Raw genomic sequence first — 19,625 nt, forward strand, 5'->3', positions numbered from 1 at the left:
AGTAAATTCTGTATTTCCTTGGTTCAGAACACATATTACTAATGAAGTCAAACGTATATTTTCAGAGAGAGTATCAAACAAAAGCCAGAGGTGAGCACAAGAAAAGTGTATTTTTAAAGGTAAAATATGTTCAGTGTTCTGTGAATAAAAGAAAACTGCACTGCTTAAGACAAAAAGCTGTTAAGATTGTTTACAGATCAAGAAATTATTTTACAAAAATGGTTATTTATTCATCATTTTTTTCAACATCCATGGAAGAATGCCTCTTGAAGAAATAGGATGTTTACTATTTAAGTTGGGAAAAAATTTGGCAGTTTTCCTATCCAAGAAACGATTAGTACATTCATGTTGAGGATGACTGGGCTTCTGAAGGTCCTTATAAACTTTGTTTTAGTGTTTGGCATTTCCTTTTACGTAATTGCAGCTTTTAAACTAAAGATCAGATCATACACTGGCATATTTTTGTTATTCTTGTTTTGTGCATTGTTGGTACAATTTCTGATTTGATTCCTGATGAAAATAACAAACAACATTTGTGGTAGTACTTTGGAACTTAAGCCTTTTACATCAATTGTCACATTTTATTATTTATTTATTTATTTCAAGACAGAGTCTCACTCTGTCACCCAGGCTGGACTGCAATGGTGCAATCTCAGCTCACTGCAAGCTCCACCTCCCGGGTTCAAGATATTCTCCTGCCTCAGCCTCCCGAGTAGCTGGGATTACAGGCACCCGCCACCACACCTAGCTACTTTTTTTTTTTTTTTTGTATTTTTAGTAGAGACAGGGTTTCTCCATGTTGGTCAGGCTGGTTTTGAACTCCCAACCTCAGGTGATCCGCCTGCCTCGGCCTCCCAAAGAGCTGGGATTATAGACATTATCTTTAAAACAACTCTGTGAGAGTAGTGAGAGGAAGTGGTAGTAGAATTCTTATTATGGCAATAGGAATACTAAGACTCAGGTAAATTAAGTGATGTTAGTGTAAGACAGATAGGGAAACTCAAATTCCAGGGTTTCAATTCTGGCCTCTGTTTTTCTTTCATTTACCATCCAACCACTACAGTGTCCTCTTTCCTCTTTTACTTCTGTCATAGAAAAATCTTAAGGAGGCCAGGCACGGTAGCTCACACCTATAATCCCAGCACTTTGGGAGGCCAAGGTGGGCGGATCATTTGAGGTCAAGAATCCGAGATCAGCCTGGCCAACATGGTGAAACCCGTTCTCTACTAAAAATACAAAAATAAAATTAGCCGGTTGTGGTGGCAGGCGCCTGTAATCCCAGCTATTCGGGAGGCTGAGACAGGAGAATCGCTTGAACCCGGGAGGCAGAGGTTGTGGTGGGCCGAGATTGCACCACTGCACTCCAGCCTGGATGACAGACTGAGACTCTGTCTCAAAATAAATAAATAAATAAATAAATAATAAAATGTGACGATGTAAAAGGCTTAAGTTCCAAAGTGCTACCACAAATGTTGTTTGTTATTTTCATGAGGAATCAAATCAGAAAAGTACCAACAATGAATAAAACAAGAATAAGAAAAATATGCCAGTGTATGATCTGATCTTTAGTTTAGAAGTTGCAATTACGTAAAAGGAAATGTCAAACGCTAGAACAGGTGAATCGCTTGAACCCGGGAGGTGGAGTTTGCAGTGAAGCCGAGATAGCGCCACGCCACTGCACTGCAGCCTGGGCGACAGAGCAAGACTCTGTCTCAAAAAAAAAAAAAAAAAAAAAAAGTAAAAGAAAAAGAAAAAAGTTTGAAAACCAGTAGTCTAGGCCAAGGCACCTCACCGCCATAAAACTTCTGTTTTCTTTTCAAATTGGATCAACGATAGCTGTGATACAGAGCTTTTAGGGCAGCGGTTTCCAACCCTTTTGGCACCAGGGACTGGTTTTGTAGAAGACGATTTTTTTCACGGATGGAGGAGAGAGGGGATATGAAACTGTTTCATCTCAGATCATCAGGCATTAGTTAGATTCTCATAAGGAGCGCACAACCTAGATCCCTCGGATGTGCAGTTCACAATAGGGTTCGTGCTTCTATGAGACTCTAATGCTGCCGCTGATCCAGCAGGAGGAGGAGCTCAGATGATAATGCTGGATGTCTGCTGTTGCTGTTCACCGCCTGCTGTGCGGCCCGGTTCCTAACAGGCCATGGACTGGTCCCGGTCCCTGGCCTGGGGGTTGAGGACCCCTGTCTTAGGGATATTGGGGCAATGAAATTGAAACAAACAACTCATAACATGCACTGTAGAAATGGTAACATTCCCAGGGGATTAAAGCTTGTCACCAGGGTTAATTCCAAATTCTTCATTAAATTTTGTCCTCTATGGAAAGAAAAGTTACCTCTTTTGGGTAACTTATGGTACACTTTGGCTATATTCAAAATGGTTAGTGGCTGCCATTGAAAAGAAATCAAATAAGGCCAAGTGATTTTTTTTTTTTTCTAACTAGGAAACTTAGGAAAAAAATTAAGGAGGTGGCACGACCTGTTTATTTATGTGATTCTGACCATTATACCACAATAGTTTTGCCTAGTGGCCGATTTTAGTCCTATGGCTTGAATGACTTAAAATATGTAGATCTAATATGGCTTGGTAATATAAAAGTCCTCAGTTTAAAAAGTCAATTCAATTTAAAATTGAATTTAAAATTGACTTTTAAAAAGTCAAATTCGATTTTAAAACTTAATGAGAAAAGGTTTTTAGTCTCGTTTCCACCAGAACGTGTGAAAGTTTTCTTTCTTTTGCTTTTCTCATTTTGTAACCGGCTACTCTGGTCCTACGTTGCTGTATGGAACACAGGAATACAAACAGGCAAATCAAGCCAATTTCTTCTTCTGATCCCTATATGTCCTCTTCCTGAACCTATAAATGGTTTCAATTCATACAGTAGTTGTTACGTATCAACTCTGTGCCAGGTACCATGCCGTATGCTTGGGGCCACGCTATCCTCATTTATTTCACTCTTTTTCTGAGGACTGTTCTACAGCAGGAATTTTGGGGTCTAAGCCACTTCAGTTGGCCCCGTAAGTTTTTATTTTTAAATTAATTTAAGAGTCTTGCATAATTTGCATATGAGTTTTAATTACTAGAAAAGAGGGAAGAAGTATGTTTACTTTTATTTAACTCTCAGCATTTCCAGATTCCTGAAGTTGAAAAACATCATCCAAAACCATTTAAAATTTTTGTTTGTTTGTTTGTATGTTTTAATAGTTCGCGAAGGTGGAATTTGTGACTTGAGGGAGGCAGTGAAAAAAACATAATGCCTGCAGTTACTGAAGCATAAAACTACAGGGTTTCCATAGTTGCTGTAGTCTATAACCCGAGGGCACTCTATTAAATAATCTTAACTTGCTGGGAAGGAGGGAAAATATTTAGCTATAAACTAGACTTACAACCGCAAGTGACATTTTTTTCAAAAGGTTACCACATCTCTGTTTATCAAATTTATATGTACATAAAAAGATTAAAAGTTAGTTACTCCAGTATTTACAGAGAACACACACCTCTGACTACCTCTGTTTAGAATCTCTAATTATATCACACTCAAGATAAAGGCTGATCCTGCTAACACTTTGTAACCGTGGTAATAACTGCTTCCACCACTGCAGGTCTAAGTTTAAATTATGCGCTGCTGCTTTGAAAGAGGGGATCTCGACAGGGAAACTGGTGTAGTCCACTTCCATCCAGCCTCAGCTGTCTCACTGCACCTCAAGGACACTGTTAAATCATTTGCCCAAGCATTAATTTTTTTAGCCTCCACCCCAGATTTAATCACTTACTTATCTTCCTGCCAAAGTAATTGTGCTGGTAAAACAGGGCAACTGGAATCTAGGCAGAACTGGCTGTTTCTGCTTCTGTCCAAAGGGACAGGGATGGAAAGGCTGATGGTGGTGATTTTGTGATTGAATGGGGGTAATTGTTCTGGGTTTTTTGTTTTTCCCTTTAAAGAAAATTCTACAGGCTTGAAAACTCTAAGATAAGGAGAAAAGCTGACCTAAAAACACTGTCATCTCACAAAACTTTAGCTAGTAGAAAACAGATCACCTTTGTTACATTTTGGCTGGATAACATTGCACACATTATTTGGGTAATTGAGGTCAATGGAAACACTTGGACTTTATTTTCCCAGGTACTTTTCTTTTCTAGCCTGAATTATGAGCCTCATTCTGGCACAGAGTCCTACTTACAGAATGTGTTGCCAATTCATTGGGTGCATTTAGTAAGTTCATACGATAGACATTGAAAAACCCAAGAGTATCATTTTGGATGATCAGGCTCTATAGTTTCTCTTCAGTAATTTTTGATTTATCTACCCGGGTTAGCAGGGATATATGAAATAGTGCACAATACCGCTAACCCACTCACAATACCGCTAACCCACTCACAATACCGCTAACCCACTTAGATCACCTGAAAAAGTGTCAACCATTTTGCTTAGCTCAGTTGCCAGCAATGTAACAAAAACATTGTCCAGAAGTATTCTTTAGGACATTTGTGGCTATGAAACAAAGATTCAAAATCCTTAGCCTAACCGGTGAATGTTTTCCCAGTTTTGACTCAGCTTGATCTTTTGGCCTTCTCTGCCTCCACTTCTCTTATATGACTCCAGCCTTCCCACTTTACAAAAATGCCTTGTTTCTTTCTCCCATCTGGAGAATGTTAAGTTCTCCCCTACTTGACTTTCATCCATCTAAGCATATCTTTCAAAGTGATAGCCCAATCTACCCTTTACACAACACCTTTTCAGAAGAATTACACCAATCGTGAGTAGGTCCTCCTCAGAACTCACTCATGCTGTCTACTTCCCCTCCTACTCATTTGACCATCATCTGTCACCATTTCCCACTCATTTGACTGTTAACTAAAATAAAATTGAAGTCAAAACACAACTTAAGTGATAAGATAATTTCCTGTTTGTTATATCTTGCCTTCTAAATAGCTTACTAACTTCCTGTGGACTACAATCACGTCTTATACATCATAAATTTGCTAACAACCAGCTACCCTCCTCCAACACAGTGCAGGAGAGGCCTATGGAATAGTACGCATTTACAGGGGTCAAAGAATCAAAATTTAGGCTTAGGAATGATAAATAATGGGATTTTCTCCTTAATAGGATTTGCTGCAAACAAGTAAACATGCAGTATTTGTTTGGGGTGCTCCTTCCACTCAGCACCCCACCTTATCCCCCAGTACACACACACACACACACACACACACACACCCCACTCCTCTGATGTTTCCATGGCATCTATTCTACTGGTTGCAGAATACAGTTTTCTGCTGTTGTCCCAGATAAGCCTTTAGTTTCTTGCTATTACCTAGGTAGGGCTTCATTAGACACTTAAGGGCTGCTTTGCTTGAACTGAATACATACCCTTGAATCATCCTGATGTACTTTATCAAGAGTCACCTCTCCCTTACTTATTTCCAGGGCAATATTTACATTTAATTGGGGAGTGTGGAGTTCATCAGTCTATGCAAGTGAATGTTAACATTCCATGTCCTGTGACAGCTTGGGTGAGAGCTGTAATTTATTGGGTTGGAGGGGGGTTGTGGTTATTTGCATTGTGTAAGCTAAGCCTCATTCTTAACACAGAAAAACGAATGCTACGCAACACCAAAAAGGCTAAAATTTGTTTTGCATTATAAATAACAGAATCCTAAAACATCTACCTAAAAGCACATTGGAATGAACCATAGCAAGTTCCTAATTTTGTTTTTCATTGTGTTTTTATTGTTTTATGAGTCTTAGTTTCCATACAGGATCAAAATGACTCAAATCACATCTTTTACATAAGTGTTTTCTACTTTTAGCCTGTATATTTACAATTATGGAATAAACCATATATGCAAGTTTACCTTCCTCCAAGAAAATATGGATCTGTAGATACCATGTGAAGTCAAAGAACAACATTTTAAGATTTTTATCACTTCCTGCCCATGGGATGTTTTACAACCTAAGAATAGCATTTCTGAAAAACAAACTCAGAGCATGAGTTATGTAAGAGGCAGTAGGTTTTACAGTTCGAAATAACTGAAATATGTACTAGTCCATTGTATTAGTCAAGGTTCTCTAGAGAAACAGAACAGATAGATAGATAGATAGATAGATAGATAGATAGATAGATAGATATAGATAGATAGATAGATGAGATTCATAATGAAAATTGACTTATTCAATTATGCAGGCTAAGAAGTCCCACAATATGCCATCTGCAGCTGGAGAACTAGAAAAACTGTGCTGAAATTCAGTTTGATTAAGAAGGTCTGAGAATTTTGGGAGCCAATGGTATAAATTTTATTTAAAGTCCAAAGGTCCAAAAACCTGAAGCTCTGATGGCTGAGGGCAGAAGATGGATGCCCCATCTCCAGAAAAAGGAAAATGATGTTTGTCCTTCCTCCACCATTTTGTTCCATCCACACCCTCAGCAGATTGCATGATGCCCCCCATATTAGCGAGGGCATTCTTCTTTACTCAGTCTACTGACTCAAATGCTAATCTCAAATGCCAGACATCCTCACAGACACACCCAGGAGTAATGTTTTACCAGCTATCTGGCCAACCCTTCGCCAGTCAAGCTGACACATAAAATATAACCAACAAGTCCATCAATTTGCAAAGGTTGAAAGTTAGTAAAAGATTCCTCAGAAAGGAAGAAATGGAAGAAAACCTAAAAAAGGTGAAATAACCTTTTGGACACAAGTATGGATGCTCTATAGTATTATTTGTCTAAGGCTGCTGTGACAAAGCATTGCAAACTGGGTGGCATAAAACAACAGAAATGTATTTTCTCACAGTTCAAGAGGCTAGAAGTCTGAGCCAAGGTGTAGTGTTGGGAGGGCCTTGCTCCTTCTGAAGCCTCTAAGGGAGAATGTCCCCTTTCCACTTTTAGCTTCTGCTAGCCCCGGGCATTCCTTCCTTGTAGCAGTGCAATTCATCTTCACATGAATTCTTCTCTGTGTGTGTGTCTGTGTCCAGATCTCCTGTAAGGACACCAGTCGTATTGGATCCGGGCCCACTCTAATGACTTTACCATAACTTGATTACATCTGCAAAGACCCTATTTCCAAATCAGGTCTCATTTGCAGGTACTAGGAGTTAGAACTTCAAAATTTCTTTTTCTGGGACACAATTTAACCCATAATAGATAGTGATGACAAGAAAATGAGAGACTCCAGGAGATTCCATGCTTTCCTTATAAAAGGGTAGAGAAACATAGTGAAATGAAGGATGGCTTTGTTTTCATTTTCTTACTAATAATTCTTTCTTTTACTGTGCTTTTAGTTTTTTATGGCCATTATGGGGAGGTAAGATAATACCACATGGAAGCACTTATTTTTCTACTTATTATTTAAATCTTTCATTCTTTTCAAGAGGCTTGGCCAATTGTTCTGTAATTTGCCATAACTATTGGAATATGGTTAGGTGTCAGCAAGCAGGTGATCTTAGTACAGATAACAAAAAATAGAACATGTTTCACAAGGAGTAAGGAAAAAAAACAAATAAAAAGGGCAAATAAGGGGAAGAATTAATGATGGATTAGGGAAAGGTGAAAGACATGAAGCATTGTCAAAAATATTTATCCTATAAACTTGGTTTAAATTGCGATTTGGTATTGACGCAATGGCTCATGACTCAGGTTTTCTTCCATAATGTCTCTTGTGCCCCAGACAGCCCTGTGTTCTGAAGCTTCCTTTATATTTTCCAGAAATCACTGCCTAAAGAGAAATAACAATTGTGACATTTGCATTTAGTTAAGGCTTTGGAAAAACTCAAAGTGAAAATAAAAGTAACCTTCAAGAATTGTCTCCATGGAATAACTGTCTCAACTATTTTGGCCAAGACTGTCTTTAGGTCTTTATTTTCATGGCAGGAATAGCAATAGTTTCAAGCTTTGGAGGGTAAGAGAAGTGGGAAAGGTGGGAATATCAATTGAATCTTTCTACAAGAGAAAACATCTACATGAAGAAAACAGTAGTAAGTGTTGCAATTAGAAATTTGAGAAATTGTAAAAGTTGAAAGAACTTGAACTGCTAACAATTAATAAAAGTATGTATTTTATCTACAGATATCATCTAGAATGAAAGGATGGGAAGGTGAGGTATTTAAATTATTGTAACCATCCATTGCACTTATTTATTAGTCAATGAGGTGAAAGGTGGGGGGAATGATAACATATATTTTCTTAATTTTTTGTGATTAAACAAATTCGAGGTGGTAGATTTGATAGGGCTGAAATTTATTATACCACTGTCCCCCGCAGGTTTGAAACAATTTAGGATGCTACATAGAATTACACTGGAAAGTAAATGCACTGTAGGCAAATCATGTTTCCAAGAACATGACATATCTTACTGGCTAGAGTTAACCAGTCCTGAGAAATGGCAGGAACTCTTGCTCTCCAAATCCTATCTTGCAAGGCCATAGAATTTGTCCACAGAAAATCATCACCAGTCATCACTGAGCATTTGTCACAGTAGGTTTTATTAAGTTCAGACAGATTCAATTATAATTAAATCAATCAACCTTTAATATATTGGCTAACAGACAGACTTCTAAGAAAACCAAGCTTCCCTAAGAAAAAGCAATTAGATATTATTTTCTTGATTCAACTTATGTGAGCATCTGAGTAAATTTACTTTTAATTCACAAATAGCTCAATTTATAAGTATTGGTGTGGGCTATAGGCTTAAGAAACATGTTTGTGTAAAGCTGCTGTCCCACATAGCATTTACCAACATACTATGTTTTTTATCTTGAGAGGCTGAATATACAAATAAATACTGGCCAGACCATGTAAGACAAAACAACTCTGACCATAATCTCTGCAGGAACCAGCCCAGGAAGCCCAATCATAACCTTTGTAGCCATTTGGCCCAAAATGGTCAGAACTTGGTCAATGACTCTCAGCTTTCCTTATGCTTGCCTTCACTTCTAACCTAGAACCAACCAGAGAAAGAAAATGTGCTCCTCAAACCATTTATAGAGGAAGCCCGGCTTCCACATAGCCTACCTCCAGCTTCCTCAGCCAACAGCTTTTGATCAGGGCAAACGTGAAGCTTTTCTACTTTTTCTACTATAAAGATTTTCCACTCCTCTGCCTGCCTGTGAGTCTCTGGCAAACAAAAGTGATAGTGCCTGTCTTCCTTGCAAGCTCTGGATAAATAATTTCTGCTTGTTCTGGTTCAGATGATCATTGTTTATTTCCACAATCTTTATTAGGATCTCTATACAGAATCTTTTAAATGGCAAGATTAGCCCTGCCCAGATTTAGGAAATCATTTAGGGCCACTGGATATCAAATGTGGTACCAAAAAAATGTTGAAACTGATTCAAACTTGGGTCAAGATCCCTTTGATCTAGCTCAAATCTGTGATAATTTGGCATTTTATATTACTCAATCTTCTTTTTTTTTTTTTTTTTTTTTGAGATGGAGTCTTGCTCTGTCTCCCAGGCTGTAGTGCAGTAGCACTATCTCGGCTCACTGCAAGCTCTGCCTCCGGGGTTCAGCCATTCTCCTGCCTCAGCCTCCCGAGTAGCTGGGACTACAGGCGCCCGCCACCACGTCTGGCTAATTTTTCGTATTTTTTAGTAGAGACGGGGTTTCGCTGTGTTAGCCAGGATGGTCTTGATCTCCTGACCTCGTGATCCACTCACCTGGGTCTCCCAAAGTGCTGGGATTAAAGGCATGAGCCACCGCACCCAGCCTACTCAATCCTTTTTCCAGTCCATTTCAGCAAAAGCCTCACTGCTTGTGAGTGTCCTGCATACAGTCTGATTTGGGTGGTTGTTTTCTTTGTGGAACTACTTAGAGGTCATATGACATTTGCCTGTGGATAGTTCAAATTGGCTCTATTTTCTTAGGTCCATTTTGCCCTTATTCACTGAGAAATATGTGGTCTCTGATATAAGATTGTTTCCATTGAAATTCTGCCAATACCTTTTATTCATCTTGTAAGCATGGAAAAGTATTATGAACTTATTTAATTTTTAATTTGTTTATTTAAACATTTTTATAGTGACATTAGCACCTACCTTCTAAAGTTGTTTGAGAATTAAAGGATAATTTCTGTAAGACAATTACCGAAGTTCCAATATGTAATGCTTATTCAATAAATAATAACTATCATTATTATTATTACATCATAATAGGTGCCTATATTTCTAAATTAACAATCTTTTGTACTATTGATGTGACAATATGTACATTAAGTGGGGTGAAGAATTAAGTCATTCTCTTCATAATCAGGTGATAACAACCTTCTCCTTTATTGAGAATCAAGCATCTCAGAGCGAGTGTGAATGGATATTAGAGTTTCTGCCTCAGTGTTCTCAACAGCTTCTACTGGTAAAGCAAGTTACAGCTAGTAACTTGGTCAGGGTTTTTGGATATAAACTTTATTGTTTAGAGTGTAGACCAACCTACATTTAAAATGTGATACTTCAGAAGTGCAGAAAGGTACGTGACACAGCCAACTGAAGAGGTAACATGTCCTAACATATTAAATTTTCTCTATTCTCTTTTGAACCCTATTACAATCAAAGAAATCTCCATGGTGAAATGCTCATTTTGCAGACACGAGATTGTGTAAGTTTAATTTCATAATCACAAAAAGGAAAAATTCCTGGGCATTTTATGTGCACTTTTGTTAATGTGATCACAGATACAGAGTTAGCCGTTCAACCCCAAACGAGACATGACCTCACTGGGAGGTTTGTTCGTTCACTGCATTACGGGGATCCACACAAAGGACATGTCAATGGCACGACCCATGCGCCCCTGTCTCCCCACTCTTGTCAGGATTTGTCCTGGAAGTTTCTAGCAAACATTTTTGGAGCAAATATTTTGTGAGAATGTCACTGTTTTTGTTAGAAAGGCCATTTAGGGGTCTAACTAGGAACCAAGAATGGAATGAGTTACCTTATTAAAAATTTTAAATCAAAAAGTGTTTATGTTGTTTGGTGGGTTTCAGTAGAAATTAGAGGAGCAGGTCAGGAGCAGGAGGATGGAGAAATAAGAGCTCCATCAGGAGCACCAGGAATGCTTTTTAAAAACATGCATATTCTATTAGATTCTCAAGGAAATGTGACTAAGAACAGGCCCTCATCGTAGCCCCATATAGCATAGTTTTCAATTTTTCTACAGTGACTATTTCAAATATTTTCTGTTCTCTTCAAATCTCTACTCCTGTCTCCTTTACCCACTACCCTTATTTAACAGGGAAAATAAAATCACAAACTTCTTGTCTACCATCCATAGACCTGATTGCATCTGTATCCACTCTTTCCTTGCAAAGAACCTTGACTCTTTCCCATCCTTCTACTCTGCTCCTTCACCTCCATTTTCTTCTCTTTCCTTCATTATGGATTTCTAATTATTGTTGATTCTGACTTCCAAGTCCCTCTTGAATCTGTTCCCTAGGTTATGACCTCCTCATCACTTGTCTGGCCAATCTGTTCTCAACACTAGAGCCAGAATCTTAAATACAGATCTTCAGTGTTTTATCTTTATGCTAATCAGATTGTGTTAGTTTCCTGATCAAAGCTCTTTAATGCTTTCCTAGAATAATACAAATTCTTTAACATGAATTACCAGATGCTGCTTACCACTCCAGCTGTATCTCATACTTCTCCCCATTTTAGATCCCAGGATGCAGCCAAGTAATAATTTTTAAAAAATTTTCCTGCTAACTCTCATTCAGTGTGAACACAGTTTGTCTCAACGAGTTTGGTTCAGTATGAATAGAGTAAGGGTGTAAATTGCACCCTTGGGGAAATGTGACTCAACAAGTAACTACTGCAGAATGGATTCACTGGAGAACAAAAGCAAACATATTCGTGCTTTGAAGAATTTAGGAGTCAATCAAGTGTGGAAAAGGCTAAACATAAAAATAATTTTATTCATGAGTACAGTTCTAACTTGAATATTCATAACATTTTATTATCATAAGGACTTAAATGCTGAGTTATAGGAAAACAATTTAAAAATTTAAGATAAATCATTTTTGCCATATGCCTCTTAACAAGACAGCAGTTGAAATCTTCTTTCTTTTCCCTTTGATTAAAAGAAAAAAACCTTTATGGCCTAGTGGCATATAATAATTGTATTACGTGTGTGTGTGCATATAGATGTTATTAAATTATAATGTACACTGATATATGGGCTTTCCCCAATTTTATTTCTAGCACTGTCATCGAAGATTAATTTTTTTCTGACTCAAATATTAGAAGCTAGAAGCTTTTTCTATGACTTTATGTATTTCCTCCACTCATAGTAGCTTTGAAGTTGAATTTTGAGTGGAATGGAACCTTTGAAGTGGAATGTTGAACAGAATCTGGACTGCTATGGGGCTGGTCAAACAGCACCTCAATAATTATGAATTAAAATATATAACATTTTTTAAAGACATTCAAAGAATAACCAGGTGTTGAGCAAATTCTAAGTGCCTGAGCCAGCTCCCACTAGCTCACAAGAGCTAACTGTTTACACCTCTTATCAAATCCACATTCTGAAGCCTCATATCAGTGACTTGACATCAGCCATGCGTGGAATATTTACACCACAGAAATGGGAAACTCTACAAATCAGTCCTTTTATTTCCTCCAGAGAGGCAGTTAAAATGCACCAGCACTCTGCTTCCTATGAATAAGTTGACCATATATCACAGCAGTATTGATTGATGCCAGTTGTACTTCTGACCCATGATTTTCACTTTTGTCCCCACCCTTTTCTCTGTCAAAAGTGACAGATTCAACAATCACTATAGATATCAAGGAAAATAATATAATGGAGATTTTTTACTGCAAGAAATGAAGACTGGGTTAGAAGGTAAAGAAGCAACTACAAAATGTTTATCTTTATGTGAAGAACAGGCTCCTGGAAGTAGTATGAGACTTGTTTTGCAGAGCTTCAGGGGACAGCATGAGGACAGGAAGATCTTGTGAAAGCTATAGGGAGACACATTTTTATCTGAGTTTAAGGAAGGACTTCCTCATGGGTAATGTCGAGTCATCATAAAATAGGAATAGAATGCATTTAGGGGTGAATGAGGTCTTAGTCCACAAAAACAGTAAAGTAGAGACGGACAGCCACCTTGAGGGGTGTTGTGGAGGAGCTGGGGCAATAAATGCTTGGGTGTTAATGCCTTTCTCATGATTCATATTGTGGGTTGAATCTTTCTCATGGCATTTCTTCACTCAGTCATTTTGGCAATCCTCAGAGGGTCTTTGCCTGGTGCTATGTGTGTTTGGGAGTAGATACAAGGAGAAGAAAAAAATAATTCACTCAAATTCACACAAAAAAGTGACCCAAACCAAAATCCTTATTAAGCCTCACTGTTAAGTTTTAAAATGATATGATGATCACTAATTTGAGAGGAACTACATGTTAGCCAACCCATCACTGATTTATTTGTGATTTCAGATTTTGAAATCTATTAGGATAATCAATTTCACTTCAGCACGGTTTGGTCAAAGAAAGGAAAATACATCAGAGGGATTCAAATAACTTTAGAATCATACGTAGTGTGAGAGATCTACAGGAGGAAAGTCCGTTTAGCAGTGAGAACTTCAGACACTTCCTCTATATCCTATGGTAACCAGGCAGTTAGAATAACAGGAAGCCCTCAGGCCGGCAAAAATGGCACCTGTGAAGTTTGTTTGGGTCTATCTGAAGGCAGGATTTTAGCAGGGGCTGAGGCTGTACAGAACAACTTAAAAATTTCAGTTGGATAAGAAAAATCGGTAAAACTTAAAAATTGTATTCATTTCCTAATGCCTACATGGTATTACATATAAGTCAGACAATTGTTTTCTCTATTTCAAATTACTGGATTAGTTTGATTATTATATGGACTATCAGAAGAATAGTGGTACAGCTTTTCTCCAAGATCAACGCCTTTCATTTGTGGATCTTCCATCTTACCTGATACTTCTCTGCCTGTGTCTTCAGTACTGGAATTTACTCCAGTACTTCTTATTTTCTGTTTGTCTTTTCACCACCCGAAAAACATTACTCTCACTCACCAAACTACGTATACCTCTCTTTATATTCTCCCAATCAGACTTAACAAACACTTAGATGACATTTATTTTTGCCTGGTACTGTTTTAAGTGCTTTACAAATATGAATTCATTTACTTCTGCTAAGAGCTAATATATTTCTATTATCTTCCTTTTACAGAATGGGGGATTGAGGCACAGAGTGTTAAAGTAGTGAGACACAGGATTCTAACTGGCAGACTGGCACTTTATCTCAATTCTTAACCACTGTGTTGCCTCTCACTTTAAAGATAAGAAATTAAACCAATTTTAACATGATTCTCTGAAAAACCAATACTTGCACTCCCTCCTCCATGAAAATGTGCTTTATCCCTATGCATTTTTCCAGAAGTCCAGCTTTCTACTTATACGTTTATATTTTCATAAACTTTGCTACAGAGCAAATTCGGTGTTACAAACATTGCTTCCTTTTGTTCACATTTTACACGTTTACTGCCTCCTTAAATCATTCACCTTCACTGTATTTTAGGAAAGAAATGTTATTTATATATTTTGTGAATCCATAGTCTATTATACATTCTGCTAACTAAGAATAAAACTTGTCTACTTGGTTATTTGGGTCTAGAGAATGATTTTCAACCTGGAGTGATTTTGCTCACCAAGGGACATCTGGCAATGTCTGGTCACATTTTTGGATGTCTCTACTGGGGTTTGGGGTCATACTGGCATCTAGTGGGAAGAGTTTAGGGATGCTGTTAAACTAAATGCCATAACCAGAGGTCATCTTCCTGGTTAGGAAGAATTTTCTGGCCCTAAATAATGAAGTCGAGAAACCCAGGTCTAGGATATTCTGTGCATTTAAAATGATTCCATTCAGAACAATTTAGGTACTTTCTCAATAGTACTGCAAAAGCTATATGAAAACTATATGTATATAAAAATTATATCTATCTGTCTCTAGCTACATTAACATATCAATCTGCTAGGTTAAGTAGACTCAATTTAACCATCTGGTGTTTCATGTTTGCTTTTGATTTGTAAAAGACTCAGACCTATAACATAGCCTTAATGCTAATATCATTCTTGAGATAAATGATTATAATTGCAGATTTTTTTTTTTTTTTTTTTGAGAAAGAGTCTCGCTCTGTCACCCAGGCTGGAGTGCAGTGGCACCATCGGCTCACTGCAAACTCCGCCTCCCAGGTTCAAACAATTCTCCTGCCTCAGCTTCCTGAGTAGCTGGGATTACAGGTGCCCGCTACCAATACTTGCAGATTTCTTCAGTGTTATGTTATTCAGCCACTCATCCATTTTTTTAAAGAATTAAGTATTAAGCATTCACTGTACACCAAGCAATGTTCTTAGTGAACAAGTAATTTAGAATTAGATTACAATTAAATTGTGGGTTTTAGGACATTTTAGTTAAGGTTTACTGAAAAGTATTATCACAGAATTTATATTTTCTATACTTTATGTTGTTTTATATGATTATAAAAGCAATGTTTTATTTAAGAATAAATTAAGTGAAGTATTTTACATGATGTGGAAAAAATGAGAGAAAAAGATGAAAAAGAGTTGATTGAATTATTCATTTTCACCTGATTAGTTGAAGCCAGTGGTTAGTAACATCACATGCACAAAGGACCCAGTGGCTGATTCAAAATAGTATTCCATTCTCTCCCCATGATTTTACAATGAAACGACGAGACCAATTAGGACACCTTCTTCTTTCTTCTTGTTCACCAAAAGTACTTTTGTGTTTTGTTTTGTTTTTTTGTTTTGTTTTGTTTTTTGAGATGGAGTCTCTCTCTGTTGCCCAGGCTGGAGTGCAGTGGCACAATCTTAGTTCACTGCAACCTCTGCCTCCCCGGTTCAAGCAATTCTTCTGTCTCAGCCTCCCGAGTAGCTGGGACTACAGGCATGCGCCACCACGCCCAGCTAATTTTTGTATTTTTAGTAGAGACAGGGTTTCACCATATTGGCCAGGCTGGTCTCAAACTCCTGACCTCATGATCTGCCCGCCTCAGCCTCCCAAAGTGCTAGGATTACAGGCGTGAGCCACCGCTACCTGCACAAGTAGTTATTAATAGCAATGACACACAAGAGTAATTGCAGGACATTTACTTAACTAAAAAAATTAATCAGTTGGCAAAATCTTATGTGAAAAATTAAAACAAATAACCATTTCCCTGAAAAATTAACCCCACTTGGACCTCCACATCCCTTCCCATCCATCACCACATTTTTCTACCCCATTTGACAGCGGAACTCTCTGTAGGCTTTCTGCATGCTTTCAACACTTCCTGTCACCGTTTTTACTCGTCCCTAGTCAAATCAGGCATTTATCTCCAAAACTCTGTTGTGACATCTTTCATCAAGGTCACCAGTGACATCACACTGCTAAATCCAATGGTCAATTCTTGTCCTTATCTTGACTGATTGTTAGTATCTAACACACATGATCACTGACTTTTTCTTTTTCCTTTCCTTTTTTTTTTTTTTGAGACAGGGTCTCACTCTGCCGCTCTGGCTGGAGGGCAGTGGCATGATCAGGGCTCACTGTAGCCTTGACCTCCTGGGCTCAAGTGATCCTGCCGCCTTAGCCACTCAAGTAGCTGGGACTACATGTGTGCACCACCATCCAGCTTATATATATTATATATATATATTTAATATACATATTTATATGTGTATATATATTTAATATATATTTATATGTGTATATATATTTTTGTGTTTATATATTTATATGTGTATATATATTTATGTGTATATATGTGTATATGTGTGTGTGTATATATACATATATATACACATATATATGTATATATACACACACACACACACATATATATATATTTTTTGTCAAGACAGCATCTCACTATTTTGCCCAGGCTGATCACGAACTCCTGGGCTCAAGCAATCCTCTCGCCTTAGTCTCCCAAAGTGCTGGGATTACAGGGGTGAGACACCATGCCCGACCACACTGCCTTTTGCTTCTAACACTTTCTTTACTTCGTATCACATGTCACAATTTTTCCTCCTACTTCAAGCAATTCTTTTTCTCAGTCTTCTTAGTTATAGCCTCCTCATTTTCCCAGACTTAAATTAGGCTGTCCCAGGCCTTCGTCATTGGAATCCTTCTCCTTTCTAACTACTCTGACTCTTGTATTGTTTCATCCATGTTCATGGTTGCAATTACTCTATGTACATTGATAACTTCCAATCTTATATTTCCATTCTGAAATTCTCCCCTGAGCTCCAGACTAATATATTGTCTCCTTGACATGTTCATTTGGTTGTCAGAAAGCATATCAAATTTTGCACAATAAAACACCAATTATTGATTTCCTCACTCCAAAACTCCTTTTCTACCAGCTCCATTATCTGAGTAAACAGCACAAGTATTTACTGTGCTATTTATTGGGTAATGGTTCATTTTTATTTTATTTTATTTTATTTTATTTTTGAGACAGGATTTCATTCTGTCACCTGGGCTGGAGTTCAGTGGTGTCATCCTAGCAAACTTGCAGCCTCGATCTCCTGGGTTCAAGTGATCCTCCCACTTCAGCATCCCAGATAGCTGGGACTACAGGCACATGCTACTATGCCCAGCTAATTTATTTTTTATTTTTAGTAGAGATGAGGTTTCACTACATTGCCCAGGTTGGTCTTAAACTTCTGAGCTGAAACCATCCTCCTGCCTCAGCCCCTCAAAGTGCTGGGATTACAGGCATGAGCCACTGCACCTGGCAAGTAATGCTTCTTTACAAGAAACTTGCTCCCTCTCTAATCTGAAATTTAGAGGAAGCAAATGAACAAACAGCAAAACAAGACCAGCATGTTGAAAGAACATCTAAACTTTGTCCTTGGAGTCACTACTGAGGTTGTTGATAGTCTTTCTGGGGGCCCACGCTTCCTTGAAACCCAAATGAAATGATGTTGGGCAAGATGCTGTTTGCCATAGGTATAGGGTTACATAGTCAGACAAAGTGTGCATTTGCATAGAAAAATCTTTGCTGTCACAATCACAGAGCACCTACACTTAAGAAGAACACACTTGGAAGAGGTTGTACAAGACCTGGAGGTGTCAGTAAGAGAAAATCCAGCCTTCCAGGACAATAAGAAATTTAGGGGTAATGTGTGGCCACTTTTGTGATATGGAAAGATTTTTATTATTATATAAGCTTCCAGAGGTTTGATCAGAAAAAAAAGATGTAAATGGGCATGGAAGAAGGCTATTCTTGGTTCTTGTTTTCTGTCCGCCACCATTGGCAAGACTATCTACTATGCGTAGGCATGGGAACCAGTTAAAGAAAGTGTCGATTCACTAGAGCGAAGCTGAGAACTCAGTGGCCTTTGTCTGTGGTGAATGTATCCGGAAAGGCAAAGAAGAGAGAGATTCTCCTGTGGGGTTTCTCATCTCCATGGCGGTAGGTGCTGACAGCTTCAGAAGGGTACTAACAGGGCCAAGAGAAAAGGGCCCTGAGATGCTCAGCTACAGTGCTCTTACAAGATGAAAAGGACATGGGGTTCAGATCTGCACTTCATCATCTTTCACTAAGGTAAGATCGTGTCGTGGATTAAAAGTGTTCCAAGCCTGAACTAATTGCTTGTCTGCTCTTTTAAGCTCATCCTTTTTGCATGTATCCCCGCTAATATGCATCTTTATGATGCTTTTTTTGGCTCAGCAGTCATGCTTTATGGAGGCATGCTCTATGGCTGGGAATAGGTTTTCTTTCTCTCATATATCTCTGGGGAATGCTGAGCCAAACAGATTAAAAATGTCAGTGCCATTTGCAGATCCATTAAGGGAAGTAACATTCAGAAACAGAGAGAAACTAAAAGGATGATGACTTAGCCAGCTGACATAACTTACTGACGTGGAGCAACGTGGAAGAGGTGAATCTTTCATTTCCTGTGGAAAACAGTCATTCATAAAACCATCTTTTTTGTATGTCTTTGTCACTCTTCCACTGTTGCAAAGTGACAGCAAAGTAGCATCGCAAATTTGAAACTGTGTAATAAAATACGTTGACATCCATTTGGAATTACATCTTCACAACTAAAAATATAGACAGAAATGCCGTAAAGACTCTTTAGAAAAACAACTGCTAAAAGGTAACTTCAATAAATAATAAGCCCTTCAAGCATTGAAATCTGACTAAGTATAAAAGCACGGGGCTTTTGAACTTTTAATGTTTTTCTTCTGCTCATTGCTTTCTTTCAATTTGTAATCTGGACTGTTGCTATGGAGTAAATAACACCTACTACATTCCATGCCTTCAGGTTTCCATTTCACTAGAAGAAGTGGCACAAGTTGAAGGAAGGCAGCTTATCCATGTGAAAATTCTAAGACAGTATAGATGCCTGGCCATGGGTTTAGCCATAAATGACTTATTTATGAAACATGTTAAGCTTTTCTGTTTAAAATCCCTCCCCTACCTTTTAAAAAATTTCCCATGAATCTTGAAATAATCCTGAGAATTCAGATGGAGTGCGGGTATTTTTTCTAATTGTTGCTCAGAAAATCCTTGATCCAGTCTGAGTGTTTTGTTATCATTAAGCCATATGCAGAATTACAAAATGAAAATGAAAACAGGTCAGCTAAAAT

General features: G+C 38.0%; 1 protein-coding gene across 6 annotated transcripts in view; it reads left to right on the forward strand.

Annotated features, from left to right (window-relative positions):
• KCNJ16 (potassium inwardly rectifying channel subfamily J member 16) overlaps window positions 1-19,625 on the forward strand; it is a 60,449-nt gene that overhangs the window by 11,417 nt on the left and 29,407 nt on the right. For 4 of the 6 annotated variants that reach the window (XM_054671520.2, XM_054671523.2, XM_054671521.2 and 1 more), the window contains exon 1: window positions 17,744-18,576. The exons of the other annotated variants lie outside the window; for them this stretch is intronic. The gene's annotated coding sequence lies outside the window, so the exon portion shown is untranslated. Of the gene's footprint in view, window positions 1-17,743; window positions 18,577-19,625 lie in introns of those variants that run through there. 6 annotated transcript variants of the gene reach the window in all.

The sequence above is a fragment of the Pan troglodytes genome, chromosome 19, assembly GCF_028858775.2.
Source record: "Pan troglodytes isolate AG18354 chromosome 19, NHGRI_mPanTro3-v2.0_pri, whole genome shotgun sequence".
Taxonomy (NCBI): Eukaryota; Metazoa; Chordata; class Mammalia; order Primates; family Hominidae; genus Pan; species Pan troglodytes.